The sequence below is a fragment of the Aegilops tauschii genome, chromosome 3 (genome assembly GCF_002575655.3).
Source record: "Aegilops tauschii subsp. strangulata cultivar AL8/78 chromosome 3, Aet v6.0, whole genome shotgun sequence".
Classification (NCBI taxonomy): Eukaryota; Viridiplantae; Streptophyta; class Magnoliopsida; order Poales; family Poaceae; genus Aegilops; species Aegilops tauschii.
This window is the reverse complement of record NC_053037.3, coordinates 344241793-344266591: the sequence shown is the minus strand read 5'-3', so window position 1 is coordinate 344266591 and position 24799 is coordinate 344241793.

Sequence of the window (24799 nt, the reverse complement as noted above, 5' to 3'; positions counted from 1 at the left end):
CTGCATATCATTAAAACAATTGACATTAATAGAATTTATAATAACATCATTGCAATCATGCTTTTCATTCAAGGAGCTACCATGAATCACTTTATAAATTTCTTCTTTTCACAGCTCATCATAATTTTCAGATTCAGGATTTTTAGGCAAAACTTCATAAAGATAATCTAGTGTACTCAACTCACTAGCAATTGGTTCATCATAATTTGATCTTTTTAAAAGATTAGCAAGTGGATGAGCATCCATATATATAGTTTTTTTAGCAAGAAAAGATGCAAGCAAATAGGAGGCACATGGTAACACAAACAAAGATATTAATGCAAAATAATTTTGGTAATTTTGATTTTTTTAGAGAAGGGGAGGGAGATGAAAAAGAGATGAAAAGGAAAATAAAAAGGAAAAACAAAATTAGAGAAAGTAATTGATAACTTGTATGTAGGAACCTGGTGAGAATTTGGTGATGTCTCCCAGACAACAGCGCCAGAAATTCTTTCTTTTACTTGTGAGACGCGTTGTGATTTTCCCCGAAGAGGAAGGGTGAAGCTATATTGTAGCGGATAAGTACTTCCCGCAATGAGAACCAAGGTTATCGAACAAATAGTAAAACAACGCAAGTTCTCGTCTTCAGCACCTACACACATAAAATCAAACACTTGCACCCAACGTGGGCAAGAGGGTTGTCAATCCCCTTGAACTCGTTACATGCAATGATTAATTCTGATAGTGGTCGGTAGATAAAAAGAAAAGTACAATTTGGGACTGCCCTGCTTAGAAGAAGCCCTTGACTGTTTCCGAGATGCTGGTCTACTACAATTTGTGACTGATAAAGAGCACTGGAACGAAGAGCTTCTGCTGCAATTCTATGCTACTCTCCACATTCGCGGCTACAACAGGGATTCGAAGACATGGATCCTTGAGTGGATGACAGGCAATGTCCATCACGAAGCCAAAGCTCTTGATATCATTGAGCTAACTGGCCTGCCACTCCAGGTGAAGTCTTTGAACCTGGTTGTCAGCTTCACTGCAATGCTTTGGAGAGCATCTTCCAGAAGCCCGAGCCCAACACGAGCCAAATGCTGAGCATGATGAAGCCTCTGCCTCGCGACGCTGAATATCCAAGGGAATTCCTTGTTGAAGACCTAGAGTATCTGCCCCACACTATCTATCATATCATCAGGCAAACTCTATGGCCTGTCCAGGGGCATTCATCTGCAGTGAAGCTTGAAGGAGCAATGAAGACATTGGTCTTTTATATCTTCAATGGCATCAGCTTCAATGCTCAAGACTTCTTCATCAGGCAATTGGCTGCATCTGGATCTGATATCTTTGGTTTGAAGTTCTACGCTCCATGGGTTATGCGCCTTATCAAGCTTCATTCCGCTGTCAACTATCAGCCGTCTGCACGCAACAATTTGATATTCTTGCTAGAGGTTGATATGTCTGTTGAAGCCATCTACCCAGAACCTGCCAAGGAGCCTGTTTATCTTCACAACGCCGATGATCAAAGCTTCACTCAGCCCATTGAAGGAGTTCAGGCCGTCACTCGTGTTTATCCTTTGGCTGGCAATACACGTGCACCTCAACATGATGTCGGATGTGGGGTTCCGGCAAACCCTTAAGGTTCGAACACTAGGGTGCGCGCGAAGTCTTTCCCTCCTACCAATCTACGCTCTAGCTCGCTAAGATCTTGCGGACAAACTCGAGGAACCCGCAACACAGAGAGACACGAGATTTATACTGGTTCGGGCCACCGTTGTGCTGTAATACCCTACTCCAGTGTGGTGGTGGTGGATTGTCTCTTGAGTTGATGATGAACAGTACAAGGGAAGAACAGCCTCCTGAGGTTGAGGTGTTCTTGTGCTTGTGAACTTGTGGCGTCGGAATCCGATGCCTCTACTGTGGTGGCTAGCTCTACTTATATAGGCCCTGGTCCTCTTCCCAAATATCGAGCAGGAAGGGAGACAACAACGGCGCACAAATTTGAAGGGGGACAGCTAGTACAAGCTATCCTGACAAAAGCGGTATTCACCTGCGAAAACCTCTGGGGTGACGCCGTCTTGGGCTCCACGATGACCTCCGCCTTGCCGTCCTCCGGTCTTGGTCTCATTGCACCAATATGGAAACCTTTGCCTGATGCCTCGGTACTCTTCGCCTGCGCTGGCCGCCTTAGCACCAAAGAGGAAATAGAGACGCTGCGCGCACTGGCGCCCGCCTGGCACCCGCCTGGTGCCGTTCGTCATGGCTTACGTCACGAGAGCCTCGTGAGGTTTGCCTCGCCTTGATATCTCCGCTCCTCGTGAGCTTGCCTGGCTAGACCACTCCAGAGGAGGCCTTGCGTCGTCCTCCTCGCGAGGCTTGGGCCCTCGCGAGGGTCTTGAGTGCCTTGTTGACGAAGATGGGCCGTACGGCCTGCTGCTTAGCCACGCTGTGGGCCGCAGGCAGGCAAGTCTGGGGACCCCTGTTCCCAAAACGCCGACAGTAGCCCCCGGGCCCAAGGTGCGCTCGGGCTTGGCTTCGCAGCGAAGCCAAGAGTCAAGTTCAGAGCACCGCGGGCCCCAAAAGCCTGCTGCCTCGGTCGACGCGTGGCGGTTGATTGGACATGGGCATCTCCGCTTCCCCACGCTGCCTCGGCAACTGCTTGACTTGACAAGTCCCTGCTACATGCAAGGAAAACCATCATTACCTACGATCGTGGGAGATGTCGGTTGGCCTTCTCTTGCTATAAATGGGGAGGAGGCGGAGCCCCCGTTGCCCATCTCTTCCTCGCTTGCTTGCTTCTTCCTCCTTGCTCCACTGCTGACAAAAATGGCACCCATCAGAAGGTTTTCCGCCGAAGAGAAAGGAAAAGCTCCCCGTAACGTCCGGGGCCACTTCCACCGAAGAAGAGGTCGATCCATCGCCGTGATGAAGCGGCGATGCAGGTGGTGACGAGGCCTTGGTGCGAGCGGCCTCCTCCGGGGTACCCGCTACGCTTGTACGCCCGAGACGAGGGCTCGGGAGGTTGGAGCGACGAGCAGCGCCGCCTGCGCCGCGTCCGGGGCCGTCGCGCCACGACGTCATGCGCCGTCGCCCCTGGGGTCCACGCCGCGGACTCCTCGCGCGAGTTGGTGCTGTGGGCGCCGATGCCTCCAAGCTGCTGGATCCGCTTCCCGCGGTTCTTCTCCGACGTGATGCCGCCAAGGGGGCCTCTCGAGCTCTGGTTGCAACACGTCGACTGCAGCGCTCCGGCAACCGGAGCGGAGATCGAAGCGGTCCCCACCGGCAAGATCTTCATGACTCGCTGCTGGGGTGAGATCGCGCGGGTCTGTCGTGCGAGAGGAGCCCTCGCGATCCACTTCGAGTACGACGGCGCCTCCATGCTCTTATTCAAGGTTTGTGACGCCGAGGGCCGCCGCCTGGAGTGCTGCCCTAGGGAGGAGCGCCAGACCGACGCGCGCTCCGCCCGCAGCTACTCCAACGGCAGCAGCCCCTAGGAGTCCAGCAGCTCTCCTGAGCTTTACGAGACTCCGGAGACGAGCGACGACAGCTACGTGCCCCCGAGATCTCGCCGCGCTCGGAGCAGGGCTGCGGCGTCCGGCCGTCGCTGCCGCTGATTTGGAGGGGGTTGGCGCCGGCCTCCCGTGGCCCACTATTGATGATGGCGTCTGCCACGAAAGGGTGTAGATAGGATTCCCCTTAGTATTAGCTTTTGTTTCCTGCGAAGGATCATGAATCACCCCGTCGGGATATGTAAGGGTCTGTAATGTCTTTGGTGCTCATCTTCCTTGTTATGAAAACTTGGTGAGTGCATGTCCTGTCAAGGCTTGGTCCCCCCTTTCTTTCCTCGCGATGGCTTGTTGCTCTACGCTGACAGGTCCCGGTCCCCAGGCAGGCTACAGCCGTCGCTGGTATGCCAGGTCGCGTGCCGTGGTCAAGGCCAGGAGGTGTGCGGCCCAAGGTCCAGTAAGAGCCCCTGAGGCGCGATGCTCAGGAGGTCCCCCTTAGTGCTCAAGCAGCCATGGTAAGGGAAGAAAGGAAAATGACTTGGCCGCAATGGGGCTGCGGCATGGCGTGAGTGAACATTAGGCCCAGATGTTTAGCTGATCCTAGGGCTAAACTTATCTTGCTGACTTCGCGGCGATTCCTGATGTCGCGCTAGGGTTGTGCGCCAACTCGTGCGGTATAGCTGGGTCGGCCCATACGAGTTCCCCTCCCCTCATGCTCTCCTTAGTGCTCTACGTCCTCAGGTCCTGGCCCTCGAGCAAGCTCAGCTGCCGCTGGTATGCCAGGTCACGATGCCGTGGTCAAGGCCAGGGGTGAGGGCTGGAGAGCCAGTAAGAGCTCCTGACTCGCGATGCTCAGGAGCCCCCCTTTTAACGCGCAAGCGAATTGCACGAGGGAAAAAGGGACTCGCGGTGCCGCCTGCTATCCTTCCCTCGGGATCCCTGTGAGCAGGCACAAGAAGAAACATGGTTTGTCATTATAGCTGTTAGCTTGCCGTTGGTTGCTCTGGGTGAGGTGAAGGCACTGAGGGCCTGGTGAGGTGACGTGCGCGGCACGTGCCGTGAGCCAGAGCTCGACCACTCAGATTTGTCTGTGTGGCAGGGACGGGCCCATGCACCAGCACCGTGCCTGTGTGAAGGCCCCGGGGGAGGCGATGATCGAGCAGGTGATAGCCGTTGGCAGGTTAAGCATGAAAAGCATATCAACTTGGATAAATGCAGGACGATACATGCCACCGGGTCTGGCCTGAGCGGCTTGGGGATGATGCAGCCCGAGGGGCACCCCCAGAAAGGTAAGCTAAAGACTTAAGCAAAAGAGATGCGTGCCACAGGGACAGACCCATGTGGCCTGGGAATAATGCAGCCCGAGGGGCGCTCCCAGCTTAAACGAACTAGGAAGATGTCACCTGGTTCTGTAGATGAAGTAGAGTTGGTGCAGCTGAGGTCGCGCGCTGAAGGAATGGCTCCTCATGAGCCACCGGGACCCTGAGCCTCGGGAGGCTCTGGGGGTTCAGCAGGTTCCCTGAAGACCGTCTCCATCTCCTCCAGGACGGCGTGGAACCTGGACTCCTGAGCCGCCAGGACTTGCCGCATGTTGCACTGATAGGCCGACGCCACGCTCGGCAAGCCGAAGGGCATGCGAACGTAGTTGTGTGGTGGGCCCTCGCAGCGGCCCACACGCGATGGCCAGAAGCGCTCCTGAGATGCGGCCCTATTGAGCCCTGGGACGTCGACACAGACACGCAGCCCGGCATCCTCGCCTGGATGGGGAGCTGCGCCTTGTGAGCGGCTGTGGCCGCGCATGGCTCTTGCTTCTTGCAGTTCCTGGGTGGTCTTGGTGATGAAATCCTGGGTGGTGGGCACTCCTTGCCCTATGCTCTCCTGAGGAAGGTGTGCCGTGAGGCACGCTTCCAAGTGGTGCCCAAGCACCTCCCTCATGAGGTTGGCAAGGTCTGAGGCCCTCCAGAAGAGAGCCCCCGAGCCCTGCCCGAGGAGGGCGCCGGGCGCGCTTTCCTATGCAATGGAGGGAGGCGCCCCTGGAGCGGGCGCTGATCCTGACGAGGCTCCTGCCGCGACGCCATCTTCTTGGGGTCCTGTGCGGTGCGACAGCTTCTTGGGGATGGTCTCCGGAGGGCCTTCACTTCTACTGTCGGGGTCGTCGATTGCTGCGGCGTGAAAGGCGCGCTCAAGGGAGCATACCGCATCCCTCTCCTCACACGGGACCATGATGATTCCTTCGCTTCCTGGCATCTTGAGAACATTGTAGCCGTGATGAGTGACTGCCATGAACTTGGCCAGGGCTGGATACCCGAGGATGGCATTATGCGGCAGGCGGATGTGCGCGACGTCGAAGTCGATGAGCTCGGTGCGATAGTTCTTGCGCTCCCCGAAGGTGACAGGCAGGCGGACCTGCCCTATCGGTGTGGTGGAGCCGTCGGTCACTCCTGAGAAAGGCTTGGTTAGCTGGAGCTGCTCATATGGCACTTGTAGGTTGTCGAACGTGTCGACGGATAGGACGTTGAGCCCTGCGCCGCTGTCGATGAGAGTCTTGGTGACTTGCACATTGCGGATGATTGGGGAGCACATCATAGGGAGGGCGCCAGCGGTGGCTGCGCACTTGAGCTGGTCTGCCGAGTTGAAGGTGATGGCACATTGGGACCACCTGAGCGGGCGCGTGGCCTCGAGCTTGGGGAGCACCGCGTTCACCTCGCGAGCGAACTGTTTGAAGATGCGCTGAGAGGCTGGGGCCTGGGCACCGCCCAAGATGCGGGCGATCGCATGCGGCTCCTGAAAGCCCCCAGCCCCCTCGTCCAGGTGGTGGTCGTCGTTCCTTCTTGGTGGCGGCAGCGGGGGAAGACCGGCGTTGCCCTGGGGGTGATCCTCATGAGGCGGGTCCCTCCAGGCGCCCTCGCGAGGTTGGTCCTGCCAGCGGTCCTCACGAGGCCGGTCGCGCCACTCCTGGCGCGGGCCACAGTCATCCCAGCGTCCGCCTCCGCGTCCTCCTCCGTGGCCGTAGCCCCGATCGTTGCGCTCGGGGCGTCGACCGTAGCATCCTTCCCGTATGTCTCTGAGCTCTTGGCAGTCGCTGGTGCTGTGGGTGTTCAGGTTGTTGAAGGCGCAGAACGGTCGGCCGTTCTTGGATGACTCGGGCTGATCTCTGCCACGCTTGGTGTCGGGCTCCGCTGCAAGCACTACTGCCTCTTTGCGCTTCACGTCCTTGGCCTTGGCCTTCTTCTCCTCCGCTCCTGCAGCTGGCAGCTCGAGGAGAGAGAGGCGCCCCTCCTCAGCTCTTGCGCACTTGGTCGCCAGGTTGAACAGCTCCTGAGATGTGCAGAGCTCCTCGTGGATAGCGATCTCTTCATCTTGACGTCACGGACGCCGTCCGAGAACGCGGAGATGATGGCTTCGTCCGTGACCTTGGGGATCTTGAGGCGGGTGTTGTTGAAGCGCTGGATGTACTTCTGGAGGGTCTCTCCTGGCTGCTACTTGATGCGGCGTAGATCACCCGCAGCCGGTGGGCGGTCGCGAGTGCCCCGGAAGTTGGCGACGAAGCGGTCGCGCATCTCGTCCCAGGAGGAGATCGAGCCGTGCTGCAGGTTCAGGAGCCAGGAGCGGCCCCCATCCTTGAGAGCCATGGGAAACCAGTTCGCCATGACTTTTTCGTCGCCGTTGGCCGCTTCGATGCTCAGCTCATAGAGCTGCAGGAACTCTGCGGGGTCGGCGGTGCCGTCGTAGCGAGGAGGCAGATCCAGCTTGAACTTGCCTAGCCAGGCGACGCTACGTAGCTCAGGGGTGAAGGTGCTGCAGCCGGCCGTGGTCGCTGGGGCCCGCTTCTGAGGTGGAGCTTGGTCTTGGCGGGGTCCGCGCTGCGCCACTGCAGGTGGCACACGGTCTTGACGAGGTGGCGCGGGGAGCGCCGGTGCAGCTTCTCGCGGCCGCGGGATTTCTTGACAGCTTCTTTCTTCACGCACGGGCACCGGGCGCGGTGGATCACGCCGCAGAGGCGTGCGCCTTGGTGCCAAGGCACCGTCTTGGGGTTGAGGTGGTGGAGGCATGCCATGAGCCCCGTCGCCCGCGGCTGGTTGAGGGGGAGGCAGAGAGTGGGACGGCGCCAGAGAGCCCCCTGCGGCGCGGATGAGCTCGGTGACGCGGTCGAGCCACTCCTCATAGAGGTCGTCGACGGGGCGGTAGCGCAGGAGCTCGTTTGTCGTGATGAGCGCAGCCCGCGCCTCCATGGGAGCGCGGTGCACGTGAGACGAAGAACCGGTAGGGGTCAGCGACGGAGTAGCAGTACGGCCGTCCTGCCGCACCGAAGGATGGAGCGAGGACGCCTGCTGCTCGTTCCCCGCCGGGCCAGTGGCAGCGTTGGCGGCGGGAGACGGAGAACGACGAGGCGGCCCGCCTACGGGAGCCGTCTGAGCGACGCGTGCGGAGAGGGCAGCCCGACGCTCAGCTCGAGCACGGCGAGCGTCCGCCATGGAAACGACGGAGCGATGGAGCAACGATTTGATGGAAGGGAAACTACGGCGCACCCCTACCTCGCGCGCAAAATGTCGGATGTGGGGTTCCGACAAACCCTTAAGGTTCGAACACTGGCGTGCGCGCGAAGTCTTTCCCTCCTACCAATCTATGCTCTAGCTCGCTAAGATCTTGCGGACAAACTCGACGAACCTGCAACACAGAGATACACGAGGTTTATACTGGTTCGGGCCACCGTTGTGGTGCAATGCCCTACTCCAGTGTGGTGGTGGTGGATTGCCTCTTGGGATGATGATGAAAAGTACAAGGGAAGAACAGCCTCCTGAGGTTGAGGTGTTCTTGTGCTTGTGAACTTGTGGCGTGGGAATCCGATGCCTCTATTGTGGTGGCTAGCTCTACTTATATAGGCCCTGGTCCTCTTCTCAAATATCGAGCGGGAAGGGATCCAACAATGGCGGGCAAATTTGAAGGGGGACAACTAGTACAAGCTATCCTGACAAAAGCGGTCTTCGCCTGCGAAAAGCTCTGGGGTGACGTCGTCTTGGGCTCCACGATGACCTCCGCCTTGCCGTCCTCCGGTCTTAGTCTCGTTGCACCAATATGGCAACCTTTGCCTGATGCCTCGGTACTCTTCGCCTGCGCTGGCCGCCTTAGCACCAAAGAGGAAATAGAGACGCAGCGCACACTGGCGCCCGCCTGGCACCCGCCTGGTGCCGTTCGTCATGACTTACATCACGAGAGCCTCATGAGGTTTGCCTCGCCTTGATATCTCCGCTCCTCGTGAGCCTGCCTGGCTAGGCCACTCCAGAGGTGGCCTTACGTCGTCCTCCTCGCGAGGCTTGGGCCCTCACGAGGGTCTTGAGTGCCTTGTTGACGAAGATGGGCCGTACGGCCTACTGCTTAGCCACACTGTGGACCGCAGGCAGGCAAGTCTGGGAACCCCCGTTCCCAGAACAACGACACGTGCCCATACTGAAGCCACTAAAAGCACCATTGCCCAAAGGCCTCGGAAGCAATCTCGTGTTCTCAACGACCAAGAGCTTCTCGTCGCCCTGCATCAAAAATAGGATAAGCATCACTACTAGCTGAAGCGATAGATGCAAAGCCTCTTGGTGGATGTCAACCGCATTCGCAATCTTGCCACCAAGAATGCATTTGTCACTCATGAGACCTGTAGGAGATCGTAGAAGAGTCCGACTTTGCTCAGTGCTGAAGCTGATCTTCAAGACGATGGCTTCACCGAAAGATTCAAGTTTGATTCCACTCCTCCCAGGAATGATGTACTGCGTCGAACTCTCTCACTCGAAGACTCTGAGTACTCTTCCTCCGCAGCAACAGTTAATGCTAGAGTCATTGATGACGAAGATGATGCTACTTCACTACCTTCCACTTCGGCGCGTATTGACAATGCACCAAGTTCTTCAGCACCACCAAACCTCAACGACGATCCTGCTGCTTCACCTACTCCTCATGGAAACGAGTAGAGGCTCTATGTCTTCAAACCTTTTTGGTCCTTACTGACAAAAGGGGGAGAAGCATATGAGTTGATAGTCTTCAAGCAGATCCATATGGGTGGTTGCTATACTTTTGCCAAGTGTTTACAACTCTCGCTTTTGATACATTTGGTTCTTTGAGTTGTAACACTTAAATCTTGATGGTCGTCTGCTACTTTTTCTGCTATTCTGTGATGCGATGATAAATTCTGCACGTGTGATGATAAATCCCGCACGAAGTCATATTGCAGACGTCCATTTTTCATTATGCATATCATTATCCTCGTTATATCTTTTATGCATGATGAATTGTCTTCATAAGTTGAAGAGGATCTCCACAAGTACAACCTGCCATGTCCATTTGCATTCCAGAAGCAAAATACTTATATGCACATCTTCAGGGGGAGCCTTTTGCTACTTATGAAGACAATATCTTAATCCTTTACAATTTCACATAATTTTATCCCCGTTGAAAACTTCAACCAGTTTGTCATCAATCACCAAAAAGGGGGAGATTGTAAGTGCATCTAGTGCCACCCCTAGTTGGTTTTGGAGTATTGACGACAAACCTGGTTGAGGGACTAATGTGTTTGTGAGAATTGCAGGATAACACAGGTAGTAGTCCCTCATTGATTCGGTTTACCTACCGGAGATGACCCCTAAAAATATGTGAAGACATTGAAGACAATGGTGGTATGTGAAGATATTCACATTGAAGACTATGACTTCAGAAGACATCGCATGAAGACTTTGGAGCGCGAAGACATAGTTGTTTCACAGTTTTAGTTTCTTCTTTGTTGAGTCATAGGAACCACCATACTGTTAAGTGGGGTCCAAGTGAACAAAGTCAGAGTGACTGAAGTGATGCTCAACCAAATCCTATGCCTTCGAGCGAAGACAATGAGAGCCAATCTTATCTAGAGGCGGATAAGTCACCTTTACTTGTAGCCCAAGTCAAGCTGCCGCGTGTGTTTGAAATCTGACCGTTGGAACACGTGTTAGTTCCTTAGTGACCCAGGGTCATTTCGGACAAATCAGGGCGGGTTGCCTAGTGGCTATAAATAGCCCACCCCCTACACCATAAATTGGTGGCTGCTCAGAGTTAGTGCACGGCTTTTGTCGTTTGAGAGCAACCCACCTCCGAAGCTTTTGAGAGAGAGAGAGTGTTAGGCATCACTGAAGTCTTTCTGTCCGCGTGACCTGAAGACTTGTTACACTTGAGGACTTTGAATCTTCCAGCCGGTTAGGCGTCACGTTCTGAGCATCCAAGAGTCATTGTGGATTGCCGGTGAACGAAGTCTGTGAAGGTTTGGAAGTCTACCTTGAAGACTTACCAGAGTGATTGGGCGAGGACTGGGTGTCCTTAGCTCAAGGGGAATAAGGTGAAGACACTGTCTTCTGAGTTGAATCTCAGCCTCCCTAACCAGACGTACAGTTGTCACAGCAACTGGAACTGGTCCAACAAATTCTTGTCCTCTCCAAGCGACTAGTTCTATCTTCTCCCTCTCTTTACTTACAGTTTGTCTTCGTGAAGTCATTACCTGCTTGCGTTACCTCTTTGACTTCACTGTGTGACTACTATTGTTTGGCTTCATACTATCTTCCATCCTGGTCATTACTACCTAGCTGCTGTTAGTCTTCGTGGTTTCACTTCATTTAATACTTGACTATGGCTTGCCTAGTGTAGTCTACCTTCCGCTGCATGTTAATAGGTTCATTTCTATTGTTTGTCTTCGATACTTCCATGTTTTGAAGACTTCCATAAAAATCGCCTATTCACCCCCCTCTAGTCGATAACTAGCACTTTCAATTGGTATTAGAGCCGGGTACTCCCTTGTTCTTTGTGATTCGGTTTAACCACCTGAAGTTTTAGCTATGTCGACTGTAGGGATAATCAAAGTCTCCGCTGCGTGCCCTGTCTTCGATGGCACTGAATATCCCTACTGGAAGAATAAGATGCGCATGCATCTTGAAGCCATTGATGTCGACCTCTGGTATGTCGTCAAGAATGCCGTTCCCAAGACCGGTGAAGGTGTCACCCCTGCTGATGTCAAGAAGTTCGTTCAACTGGATTCTACCGCCAAGAACATCATCTGTGGTCATCTGACCAAAGGACAGTATGGCCGTGTGAGTGCTCTGGAAACGTCTAAGCTAGTCTGGGACTAGCTCTCCAAGGTCAACGAAGGCGTCTCAACCCAGAGAGATCAAAGGATCAGTGTTCTTCGCAACCTCTTAAACCGCTTCAAGAGAAACGACAATGAGAATGTCCAGCTCACGTTTGATCGCCTCACTGACAGCACAAATGAGCTTCGTGCTCTCGGCCCCACTGAGATCACCAAGCATGAAATCGTCAGGACACTCCTGAGATCACTTGACAGCTCATTCGACACCCTTGCCCTGATGATTCAAGAATGCCCTGACTTCAAGACACTCGATCCGTCTGACATACTTGAGAGGCTCAACACACATGAGTTCCAGCTATCTGAGAAAAGAGATATCTATGGTCCCAACTATGGCCGAACTCGCGCTTTGAAGGCAAAGGCTGTTTCCTCATCTGAAGAAGAATCTGACTGCAGTTCTGGTGATCCTGAAGACATTTGAAAGGAGCTTGCTATGCTTGTGAAGAAGTTCCAGAAGTTCACTAGGAAGAAAGGCTTCAGAAAGTCTTCACGATCCAGCTCAAGAAATGATGAAGCTTCCACTCATGACCACAAGAAGAGAACATGTCACAAGTGCAAGAAACCTGGACACTACATCTCTAAGTGCAGTGGTACAATGAGAACAACAAGAAGAAGAAGAGCAAGGAATATGATTCTGATGACAAGAAGAAGAAAGAAATCCTCAAAGTCTTCTTCCAAGTCTTCGTCCAAGTCTTCATCACACAAGAAGAGCTCATCTGGCAAGGCTCACGCTTTTGTTGGCAAGGAAATGGATTCAGAGGAGGAGTCTGCTTCTGAGCAGGCGGAGGTGGAGTCTAAAGAGGAGTCCGACCCTGGCGTTGCAAGTCTGGCTCTAGCTACAACCTACGTTGCCAAGTCCATCTTCAACACTGAAGACAATGGCTCCGTCACCAACGCTGATGCTAATGACAAGGACGACTCCGCACCCACCTACTGCTTCATGGCACGTGGTGCCAAGGTAAACTCACGCGATGCTTACTTTCAAACATCAAGTGAAGATGACTCTGATTGTGAATCCAAACCCAGCTACAAAACACTTGCTAAAATTGCAACTGAACAACAGAAAGCTATGGAACATACTCAAAAACTGTTAGACAAAAGCGATGACCTGTTGGACGCGGAAATGACCCGATCTCAGTCCTTAATTGAAGACATAAAAAATCTTCATGTTAAGTACCAGGAACTTGAAAGTCGTCATGAAACACTCTCAACAACTCATGAAAAGCTTTCCTATGATTATCTTCAAAGGAAGCAAGAACTTGAGAAATTGAGAGCGGCTCATGAAGATCTTCAAAAGGAGAATGAGTCACTTCGCGCTCAACAGATCAGTCCCGCTCAGGATGGATTTGAACCACCATGTCTAAAATGCCTTGAGCATGATAACGCTACTTCTGTTGCTGAATGTTCTACTGCTGCTACTGTTGCAACATCTTCAACTGTTGATGTGGTAACTATCCCCTCTGCTGAGGATACCACTACTATTGCTGATGAAAATGCTAGGTTGAAGACATTGCTTGAGACAGGAATGTACAAAAGTCTCAAAGGGCATCAGGCACTGTGTGATGTCCTCAAAAAGCAGATTCTGAACCGAAACCCTAGAAAAGAGGGTGTTGGGTTCGAGAGGAAAATGAATGTTGATGGTTCTTATTGGAAGCCTGAGCAGTACCCCAAAACCACATGGGTTGCTGCAAAGGGACCTTCAGTGGATCCATCCACCTTATCTGGCTTCACTTGTGCTAACCCAATTGTCATTGATGAATCTTTTGATGCAAACTATAAACTGTTTAAGAATCAGAATGGTGAAGTGTTTGTCAGGTATATTGGTACTAATTGCAGGAATGGGCCACCTATGAAGAAGATATGGGTACCCAAAAGTTGTCTTGAGAATCTTCCTGTGAATGTCGTCATGACACCACAAGGGAAGAAGACAAACCCCAGACCAAAGGCTTCATATGGTCCAAAGGCTTCATACAGACACAGGACTCACCTGAGTCACCCTAACGCCAATGTTTTGTAGGGAAATCATACTCAGATGTATGAATATGAGCGTGTTTCTTCAAACCGCTATGTTCATAAGACCAAGAACTTTTCTGCTTATTCATATGAGTATTATTCTCCTCCTGCAAGGCTATTTGCTAGGGCTCCAAAGCTGAAGTTCTCAGATGCTACACTTAGACTCATTGCTTCGAAGCCACCCCTGAAAATGTGGGTGGTTAAGAAAACTTAACTCTCTTTTGCAGGGAAAGGTCTCCAGTCGGAAATCAAAGGCGTCTGATGCTAATGCTGGGGACCTAAAACATCTTGTAGGGTGCAAGATAAAATGCCCAAATGGTCTTACTATGTATATTGTTCCTGAATCGCTTGCCAATCATCCTATCAGTCCTAATCTTGATCTGAGCTTTGATAATCCTCTTGTCCGTCAAATGTTTATGCTTCACAATACTCTTGGTGAAGCCTATCCCCCTAACTGTACTGTAGGGTATGACAACTCTTGCTTCAGAATGGATTATGGACAGCGGGTGCACTAATCACATGACTGGTGATCGAAGTCTTCTCATGGACTCAACCTTACGTCCATCTGACAAGAGTCACATCACATTTGCTGACACTGGTAAAAGCAAGGTATTGGGTCTAGGTAGAGTTGCAATCACAAAGGATCAGCACATGGATAATGTGATGCTTGTTGAATCCCTTAGTTTCAACTTAATGTCTATCTCAATGCTTTTGTGACTTGAAGATGATTGTGATATTTGGAAAATATCGTTGCCTTGTACTAATGGAATCTGACAAGTCTCTAGTCTTTGAAGGGTATCGAAAAGATGATTTGTACATGGTAGATTTTTCAGCAGGACCACAGCTTGCCGTATGTCTTCTAGCAAAAGCTTCAGAGTGTTGGCTCTGGCATCGGAGGCTAGGGCATGCTGGCATGAGGAACTTGCACACGCTCACAAAGAAGAAGCACGTCATAGGCATCGAGGGCATCAAGTTCAAGAAAGATAATCTGTGCGGTGCCTGCGAAGCTGGAAAGATGACAAGGGCCAAGCATCCCTCGAAGACAATCATGACGACATCTCAACCCTTCGAGCTGCTACACATGGACTTATTTGGCCCTACTCACTACTCTACTCTCACTACTACTGCTTGTCTCTATGGCTTCGTCATTATTGATGATTATTCAAGATATATGTGGGTACACATAATCCTCTACAAGACTGAAGTGCAGGATGCATTCAGACGCTTCGCCAACCATGCCATGAACACCTATGGCATCAAGATCAAGCATATCAGAAGTGACAACGGCACAGAGTTCAAGAACACTGGCCTCGACCTTTACTTGGATACATTGGGAATAACTCATGAGTTCTCAGCTCCGTATACACCTCAGCAGAATGGCATCATGGAGCGCAAGAACAGAGAACTCATTGAGATGGCTCGGACAATGCTTGATGAGTACAAGACTCCAAGAAAGTTCTGGCCCGAAGCCATTGATACTGCATGCCACGTCATCAACCGTGTTTATCTTGACAAGCTTCTGAAGAAGACAACCTATGAACTCCTAACTGGTAAGAAGCCAAATGTCAGTTACTTCAGAGTATTTGGTGCTAGGTGCTGGATCAAGGATCCACATCACACTTCAAAATTTGCACCGAAAGCACATGAAGGTTTTATGCTTGGTTACGGAAAGGATTCGCACTCCTACAGAGTCTTCAACCTCTTTCACTATAAAGTGGTTGAAACTATAGATGTGCGGTTTGATGAAACTAACGGCTCGCAAAGAGAGCACCTGCCAAATGTGATAGATGAAGCTCCACCTAGTGAATCCATCAAGCTTATGGGAACTGGAGAAATCATACCGTCTAAAGCTCAGGCTGAAGAGGAACTTATCATTTCTGCACCTAATCAACCTGAAGACAATGCTCAGCCTGAAGACAATCCTCCTAATGATGACAATGATCAGCAAGAGCAAAATCTTCGTCCAGTTCATCCTCGTGTTGCAAATGAAGTACAGATTGAGAAGATAATTGATAGCATCAATGCACCTGGTCCACTCACTCGTTCTAGAGCAACACAGCTAGCAAATTTCTATGGGCACTTTGCATTTGTCTCAATATCAGAACCCAAGAAAGTTGTTGAAGCCTTCATGGAACCTGAATGGATTCAAGCTATGCAAGAAGAGCTTCAACAGTTCAAGCTGAACAATGTGTGGGAACTAGTCAAGCGTCCTGACCCTCGCAAGCACAACATAATAGGCACAAAATGGATATATCGCAACAAGCAAGATGAGCATGGTCAAGTTGTCAGAAACAAGGCTCGTCTCGTTGCCCAAGGATACACTCAAGTTGAAGGGATTGACTTTGATGAAACATTTGCTCCTGTGGCTAGGCTTGAAGCCATTCGCATACTGCTAGCCTACGCAAATCATCACAACATCCTTCTGTATCAAATGGATGTGAAGAGTGCTTTTCTCAATGGCAAGATTGAAGTAGAAGTGTATGTTGCACAACCACTTGGCTTTGAAGATCCAAAACATCCTCATATGGTATACAAGCTCAACAAGGCATTGTATGGCCTCAAACAAGCCCCTCGTGCTTGGTATGACACACTCAAAGACTTCCTGAAGAGCAAAGGCTTCAAACCTGGTTCCCTGGATCCCACACTCTTCACAAAGACATATGATGGTGAACTGTTTGTGTACCAAATATATGTGGATGACATTATCTTCGGCTGCATTAACCAGAAATACAGTGATGAGTTTGGACACATGATGCAAGAGCAATATCAAATGTCCATGATGGGTGAGCTAAAGTTCTTCCTTGGTCTTCAAATTTGTCAGCAGAGCAACGACATCTTCATATCTCAAGAGAAATACCTCAAAGACTGCCTGAAGAAGTTTGGAATGCAAGACTATAAAGGTTACACGACGCCAATGCCAACCAAAAGTCATCTAGGTCCTGACGCCAATGGTAAAGAGTTCGATCAAAAGGTATACCGCTCCATGATTGGTTCTTTACATTATTTATGTGCATCTAGGCCAGATATAATGCTTAGTGTTTGCATGTGTGCCCGATTCCAAGCGGCACAAAAGGAATCGCATCACTTAGCTGTGAAGCAAATTCTTTGATATTTGGCTTACACCCCAACACTAGGATTATGGTATCCAAAGGGCTCAGAGTTTGATCTAGTTGGATTCTCGGATGCCAACTATGCTGGTGACAAGGTGGATCGCAAGTCTACATCAGGAACATGTCACTTTCTGGGTCGATCACTTGTCTGTTGGTCTTCAAAGAAACAGAGTTGTGTATCTCTCTCCACTGCTGAATCTGAATACATTGCTGCTGGATCTTGTTGCGCTCAACTTCTATGGATGAAGCAAACACTCAAGGACTATGGCATCCATCTAAAACAAGTACCACTGTACTACGACAATGAAAGCGCCATCAAGATTGCCAACAACCCAGTTCAGCACTCGAAGACAAAGCACATTGAAATTCGTCATCACTTTCTCAGAGATCATGTCATGAAGGAAGATATTGATATCATACACGTCAACACTGAAGAGCAATTGACAGATATCTTCACAAAGCCCTTGAATGAGAAAAGGTTTTGCAAGTTGCGGTGTGAGCTAAATATCTTGGAATCCTTGAATGTCTTGTGATTAGGCACACATCCTAACACTTATGCATGTTGATATCTTAGATGTGCAACACACGATGTAATGTATGTCTTCAATCAATGAAGACTTACACTCTGAGTGTGAATACATTAATGCGGAATTTGACTTCAGAGCGCCACGATAATTGTGCGCTGTGTCTAGGTCTAATACTTCCTATACGGTGGGTAACGCCACCACCAAATTCTTGATTGAAGTGTTTTCTCCTGGCGTTACATCTGCTAAGTCTTCGCATTTGATTTATCTTCACCATTGATCTGTCTTTCTGATGATTTTCACCTTGTTGATTTAGTTTTACTCAGATATATACATATACTTGTGTTCTGTCCTCTACAGCATTCACTTATATCTATGTCTTCTCGTTTGAATCTTTTGGACTAAGTGAATGTGATCGGACCCTAACCTCTCTATGCTTCTACCTCAAACTCTATCTATCCAAATCATATGCATTCTGTTGAAACTATCGAATGTCTTCTCTGTGTCCATGTCAGCAGAAGATGCAGAGACAAACATTAAATCTATTTTAAATGCTCAGTCCTTATTGCCTGAAACCCGGAGAAGTCGGAACGACCACCCGACAGTCCAGGCGTGCGTGGGAACATGGAACAACTTCCAATGTGTTGCATGTTCGCCACGTGTTCCTCAGATGTGAACCGCCAGGGGCACCTGCGTAATTGCGCTGTGCTGTCCCTCTCCCTATAAATGCACATCACATCGCGATCAAAATCTTTCTTCCACCTCTCCACCTCAACAAACCCTAGCGCCACCGCTAGCTCTCGACGACGCCGGCGACGAAGCGCTTAGCTGCTGCGACCTCACCGACGCCGTCCTCACGCCGGCCGCGGACATTATCTTCTCCGCCGCCGCCATAGGTGTCCTCCGTCGCCAAGTTAGGGCACGAAAGATCGAACTGCTTGGCCTCCTCTCTACTCCGTCTAGCAGTTCATCGTGTGGTAATTAAAACTCCTTTTATTGTCTTTTTGATCTGATGGATTCATCTTTCCTTACCAAAAGTGGTTTCTGCCTACACAAATTTGGATCTATCCTGTTCTGCATCTCATAACAAGCCTAGGATATTCACTTATGCTTCACAACAAGTTAGATTCCTCACTTGTACCTATTCTTGGATTCGTAAAAATCTGGAACCAACTCTCACTAAATAAGTGAATGTCTTCGCTCTATGAGGTCAATGTCTTCAAACTGATTTATCTTCAAAATCTTCTGAGAATGCATATGACCTCTTCCCCTTCCCTCACATCTCTAATGTTGTCACAGGGACATGTCCGTGGGAGAATCCCTTGGTTCTCATAGTCTGCATTCATTTGTAGAATTCTTACAGCATCACATCAATTCTCTCGAAGCTAGTTCTTGTCTGACCAGCAGACGGAAGCCATCGACATCTTTGAAGCCATTCAGTCTGAACTTCATGGCCACAGAAAAGGCTGCAAGGAAAGGAGGCAGGCAGCGCCGTGGGGGCACATCAAGGGATTTGCCACCAGATCTCTATGAGCTGTACAAGACTAGTCCAGAAGAGGATTACAATCAGCGCAAAACTCGAATCCGGTGGATTCGACGATATTGGGCCGAGCAATGGTTCAAATACCGATTCGTGACCCAGGAGTATGCTGAGAAGAATGCTATCAAGAGTCCTTGGGGTGATATTCTCTTTCGAAATCTTCAACCCAAGTCCAGGTCTGAAGCTATTACTCGGGGTTTCTACCCTTGCATGGTCCATGGACCACAGCCTGCTGATGCCGACCCATCATCTCTGTTACGGTGTCGATAAGATAGCTTGTTCAAGCGCAACTACAAGTTTGCCAAGGACTCTGCAGTAAAGAACAAGAAGAGTCTTGGATGCAATTTCAACCCAGGTCCTTCTGCTCCGCGGGCTGATGGCACACGTGATGCCAATCCTAGTGTCATCGGCCCCTTCGACAACTTTGATGGTCTCCTCTCCTACATCGCTGCTCAGAGGGCCACAGTGGATCAGTCTGGAGATGAAGCTGATTCTGATGAAGCTCCTGCTCCGCAGAAGCCTCAAAAGCAGAAGAAACCCAAGGCTTCAAAGCCCTCCACTGCACCAAAAGCTTCACGTGCGAAGCCCTTGGCCACTGCTCCTCCTGCACCAAGTGTGCATTCTGAAGATCTCTCTCGCATATCCAAGACTGAGAAGAAGAAGAAGCCCATGCAAATTACTGGTCAAGCACTCACCCCTGCTGCCGTTCTGAGGAATGAGAATGAAGCCATTGATCAGTCTAGTGACGACGATCTTGGCGATGATGCTCTCGAACTGCTAATAAAGAGCAAGCAAGAGGCGAAAATCTTCAATGATCTTCCCCTTTTCGATGTGGACATCCTGAACAAGTTCATTGATGAGTGGTTTGACAGCCCAAACCTCAGTTTTGATGATCTTCAGCTCCCAATCGGCCTCAGCGTCTCCTTCCATGGAGCCATTGCTCCTGAGCTGGCTCTAGCTCAGAGAATTGTTGAACTGAAGCACAAGATTGACTATGAAAAAGCCCAGTTCAAGAAGCATATGGCCAAGCTCAGTGTGACTGATGTCCAAAACTTCAAGCAAATGATGCATGAGCTCAAGGAGGCGTTTCACAAGAAACGTGACAAAGCTAAAGGTTCTCGAGAGCGCATGAAACTCCTCGCTGCCAAATGTGTTTAGGCTTACAATGAAGCTGAGAAGCGCAAGGCACTTGGGCGTCCTGGCATCAACCCCAAGATGGCTGCCAAGCAGAAGAAGCCTTCTGTGGCCCCAGCTGAAGCATCCAGGCGGGAAGAACCTCGCATTGTCTTCCCCGCCAGCATGACTGGCGTGAAGCCTAAGGTCCCCACAGTGGCTTCGGAACTCAAGAAAACAAGAACAGCCGAAGCTGAAACCAGAAAGCGCAAGAACAAGAACACCACTAACGATGCTCCACCGACCAAGAAGAGAAAAACAAAGAAGAAAGTCCGAGCTGCTCCCACAGAGCCCCTTGTCGTCGAGCCAATTTCAGTTGCTCGTCCTGCGTCTGCACACCAAGAGCGTCGTTTGATAGTTCATGAGCCTGCTACCAAAGAGGCTCCTGAAGCTGAAGAGAATCCAGCTGTTGACCCCACCGCAGCTGAAGACATTGGTCCCCAAGACAATGTAGAAGATGATAAAGTCCTTCCTCAGATTGAGAACCCAATGGTATCATCGCCTGTTCTCATGAACATCGAACTCATCAGCATTGGTCGTCCTTTGACACCAATTGCACAGGATGATTCTTGGGCTGATCACCCTCAAGACTCCCCACGTGAAGAAGAATCACCAAGTACTCCTCCAACTCAAGTCACCCCTCCGGTACGTGATGATGATGATGACTTTGAGGCCCAGCCAACTCCCTCTCCAAAAGCGTCGCCCGTATTTCACAGGCTTCGCAAAGGACCAAGGTCCCAAGTCACTCTTTCGAGTGTTCCAGAAGGAGAAGGGCGCCAACACTCAGTATCACGACAAGTGTTTCCTCAACCACTCCAACTGCGGACAACTCAGAGTCTGAAGCCAAGGCTGCTGAAGACATTCCGGCTGCATTAGCCAATGAACAAGAAGAACCAAGAGAAGAAGAAGAATGTGTTGCTCCACCCCTATCCAACCCTGAAGTTATTCTCGAGGAGAACGTGTCCGACCCTCCAGCTACTCAAGTGGAGGTTGACAATACTGAGGCGGCCACAAACATCACGGCTGAAGCCAATGACGTTGTCATGGCTGAAGCACATGTGGCGCCTGAAGTCAATATGGCGCCTGAAGTCAATGTGGCGCCTGAAGTCAATGTGCCAGAAGTTAATGCACCTGAAGTTGTTGTTGCACCTGAAGCCATTATACCACTTGCAGCTCATGTCAATGCCGATGCTCCTGTACCGCCTCCAAGGCCACACACTATCGAGCTGGCTTTTGATCGTGGCCAACCTGTCATGGTTCACTGGCCCATTCTGGTTCCTCCTCCTGCTCCGGGACCTCAATTCGACTATCATGTGGAGCGCAGGCCTCAGGTCCAGAAGCCAAAACCAAGGCTGCCAAGGTTTCCAGGTACTGCAACTTCACCAGGATCTTTCAATGTGAATGGCTTCATTGCACACAACACCTTCTTTGACAGCGACAAGAACCCATGCTCAAGGCCAAGAATTTCATCTGATCGGTTCTGGAGCTATCAGCAGCGCAATTACTACTCGTGTGTTCTTTATGATCAAGGGTGCATCTTTCCTCATATGCGTCTAGACTGTGAAGCTATTGCTGGACTGCCCTACTTAGAAGAAGCCCTTGACTGTTTCCGAGATGTTGGTCTGCTACAATTTGTGACTGATAAAGAGCACTTGAACGAAGAGCTTCTGCTGCAATTCTATGCTACTCTCCACATTCGCGGCTACAACAGGGATCCGAAGACATGGATCCTTGAGTGGATGATAGGCAATGTCCATCACGAAGCCAAAGCTCTTGATATCATTGAGCTAACTGGCCTGCCCACTCCAGGTGAACTCTTTGAACCTGGTTGTCAGCTTCACCGTAATGCTTTGGAGAGCATCTTCCAGAAGCCTGAGCCCAACATGAGCCAAATGCTGAGCATGATGAAGCCTCTGCCTCGCGACGCTGAATATCCAAGGGAATTCCTTGTTGAAGACCTAGAGTATCTGCCCCGCACTATCTATCATATCATCAGGCGAACTCTATGGCATGTCAAGGGACATTCGTCTGCAGCGAAGCTTGAAGGAGCAATGAAGACATTGGTCTTTTATATCTTCAATGGCATCAGCTTCAATGCTCAAGACTTCTTCATCAGGCAATTGGCTGCATCTTGATCTGATATCTTTGGTCTGAAGTTCTACGCTCCATGGGTTACGCGCCTTATCAAGCTTCATTCTACTATCAACTATTAGCCGTCTGCACGCAACCATTTGATATTCTTGCCAGAGGTTGATATGTCTGTTGAAGCCATCTACCCAGAACCTGCCAAGGAGCCTGTTTATCTTCACAATGCCGATCATCAAAGCTTCACTCAGCCCGTTGAAGGAGTTCAGGCCGTCACTCGTGTTTATCCTTTGGTTGGCAATACACGTGCACCTCACCGTGCCCATACGGAAGCCACTGAAAGCACCATTGCCCAAAGGCCTCGGAAGCGATCTCGTGTTCTCAACGACCGAGAGCTTCTCGTCGCCCTGCATCAAAAACAGGATAAGCATCACTACTGACTGAAGCGACAGATGCAAAGCCTCTTGGTGGATGTCAGCCGCATTCGCAATCTTGCCACCAAGAATGCATTTTTCACTCATGAGACCTGTAGGAGATCGTGGAAGAGTCTGACTTTGCTCAGTGCTGAAGCTGATCTTCAAGACGATGGCTTCACCGAAAGATTCAAGTTTGATTCCACTCCTCCCAGGAATGATGTACTGCGTCGAACTCCCTCACTCGAAGACTCTGAGTACTCTTCCTCCGCAGCAACAGTTAATGCCAGAGTCATTGGTGACGAAGATGATGCTACTTCACTACCTTCCACTTCGGCGCGTATCGACAATGCACCAAGTTCTTCTGCACCACCAAACCTCGACGACGATCGTGCTGCTTCACCTACTCCTCATGGAAACGAGTAGAGGCTCTATGTCTTCAAACCTTTTTGGTCCTTACTGACAAAAGGGGGAGAAGCATATGAGTTGATAGTCTTCAAGCGGGTCCATATGGGTGGTTGCTATACTTTTGCCAAGTGTTTACAACTCTCGCTTTTGATACATTTGGTTCTTTGAGTTGTAACACTTAAAACTTGATGGTCGTCTGCTACTTTTTCTGCTATTCTGTGATGCGATGATAAATTCTGCATGTGTGATGATAAATCCCGCACGAAGTCATATTGCAGATGTCCATTTTTCATTATGCATATCATTATCCTCGTTATATCTTTTATGCATGATGAATTGTCTTCATAAGTTGAAGAGGATCTCCACAAGTACAACCTGCCATGTGCATTTGCATTCCAGAAGCAAAATACTTATATGCACATCTTCAGGGGGAGCCTTTTGCTACTTATGAAGACAATATCTTAATCCTTTACAATTTCACATAATTTTATCCCCGTTGAAAACTTCAACCAGTTTGTCATCAATCACCAAAAAGCACTACAAAAAAATACACTTCCGTGATGATACGTGTTTGTCACAGTAGGTCGCGTTTTTTGTCATGCATGTACATCCATGACGATTTTATGACAGAATGAAGATAGTCATACATGTGCTGTCGTAGAAGTGTTCCATGACATTACCAAAATTATCATCACGGAAGTGTGCACTTCCATGACGATAAATCGCGCGTCACAGAAGTGCTTTCGTCAAGGGTGACCGACACGTGGCATCCACCGTAACGGAACGCCGTTAAGCTATCGGGTCGGGTTTTGGATCCGATAACCCATTAACATCCCCGACCAATGGGGATTTTCCACGTGTAAAATCATCATTGGCTGGAGGAAACACGTGTCGGCTCATCGTTGGGACAGATGTCATCCACTCATTGGACAGAAGGCGCTTATGATACGTCGACACGTGGCACGGCCCAACAGAGGCCCATTCCTGTGAAAAGGCCGGCCCGTTTGACTTGGTCAAAAGGTGGCGGGCCGGCCCATGGAAAGCCTATTAACGGCCTGTTCGCATATAGCCCATTTACAGCCCGCTAACCCAAGGCCCGTTACGCCCTATCCGAATTAGGCCCAGTAGCGTCAACTGGGCCATCCAATATGATTCCAGCCCGTTTTCACTTCTGGCCCATGTATGGCCCATGACGTCTTTCGGCCCATATGAGGCCCTATGTAACTCTTGGCCTATTAACGGCCCGTGGTGAAACTGGCCCGTAATGAACAGTGTATCACTTTACACCCATTAACGGCCCATGGTGAAACTGGCCCGTAATGAACAGTGTATCACTTTATACCCATTAACGGCCCGTTATTCCGTTGGGCCGTTTCCAGCCCATGTTATCTGTCGGCCTTCTCAGAGCCCATTTAATCTTGGGCTCATTTCCAGCATTCATTTACTTACGGCCCGTTACTGTCATTTTCTGCTTGTGGGCCAAATTCAGCCCATGGTTACAGTCGGCCCGTTTGTGGTCCGTTAATACGTTGGGCCGTTTTCATAGCGTCATCAAATACGGCCTATTAACGATGGCCCGTTATGGTCGGCCCATGAACGGACGATTCCAACTCTAGCCCGTTTACGGCCATAATGCGGCCTGTTATTGGCCCATGTTTGGCCAATCGATCATACGGCCCGTATAAGGCCCATTGATGATATGGCCCGTAGAAGGCCCATTGTTTCTACGGCCCGTAGAAGGCCCATTGTTTCTACGGCCCGTAGAAGGCCTACTGTTTCTACGGCCCGTAGAAGGCCCACTGTTTCTACGGCCCGTAGGAGGCCCAGTGTCACTACAGTAAATATTAGCCCATGGTTATTGTGGCCTAGTTTTAAAAAATAGGTTATTGCAGCCACTAG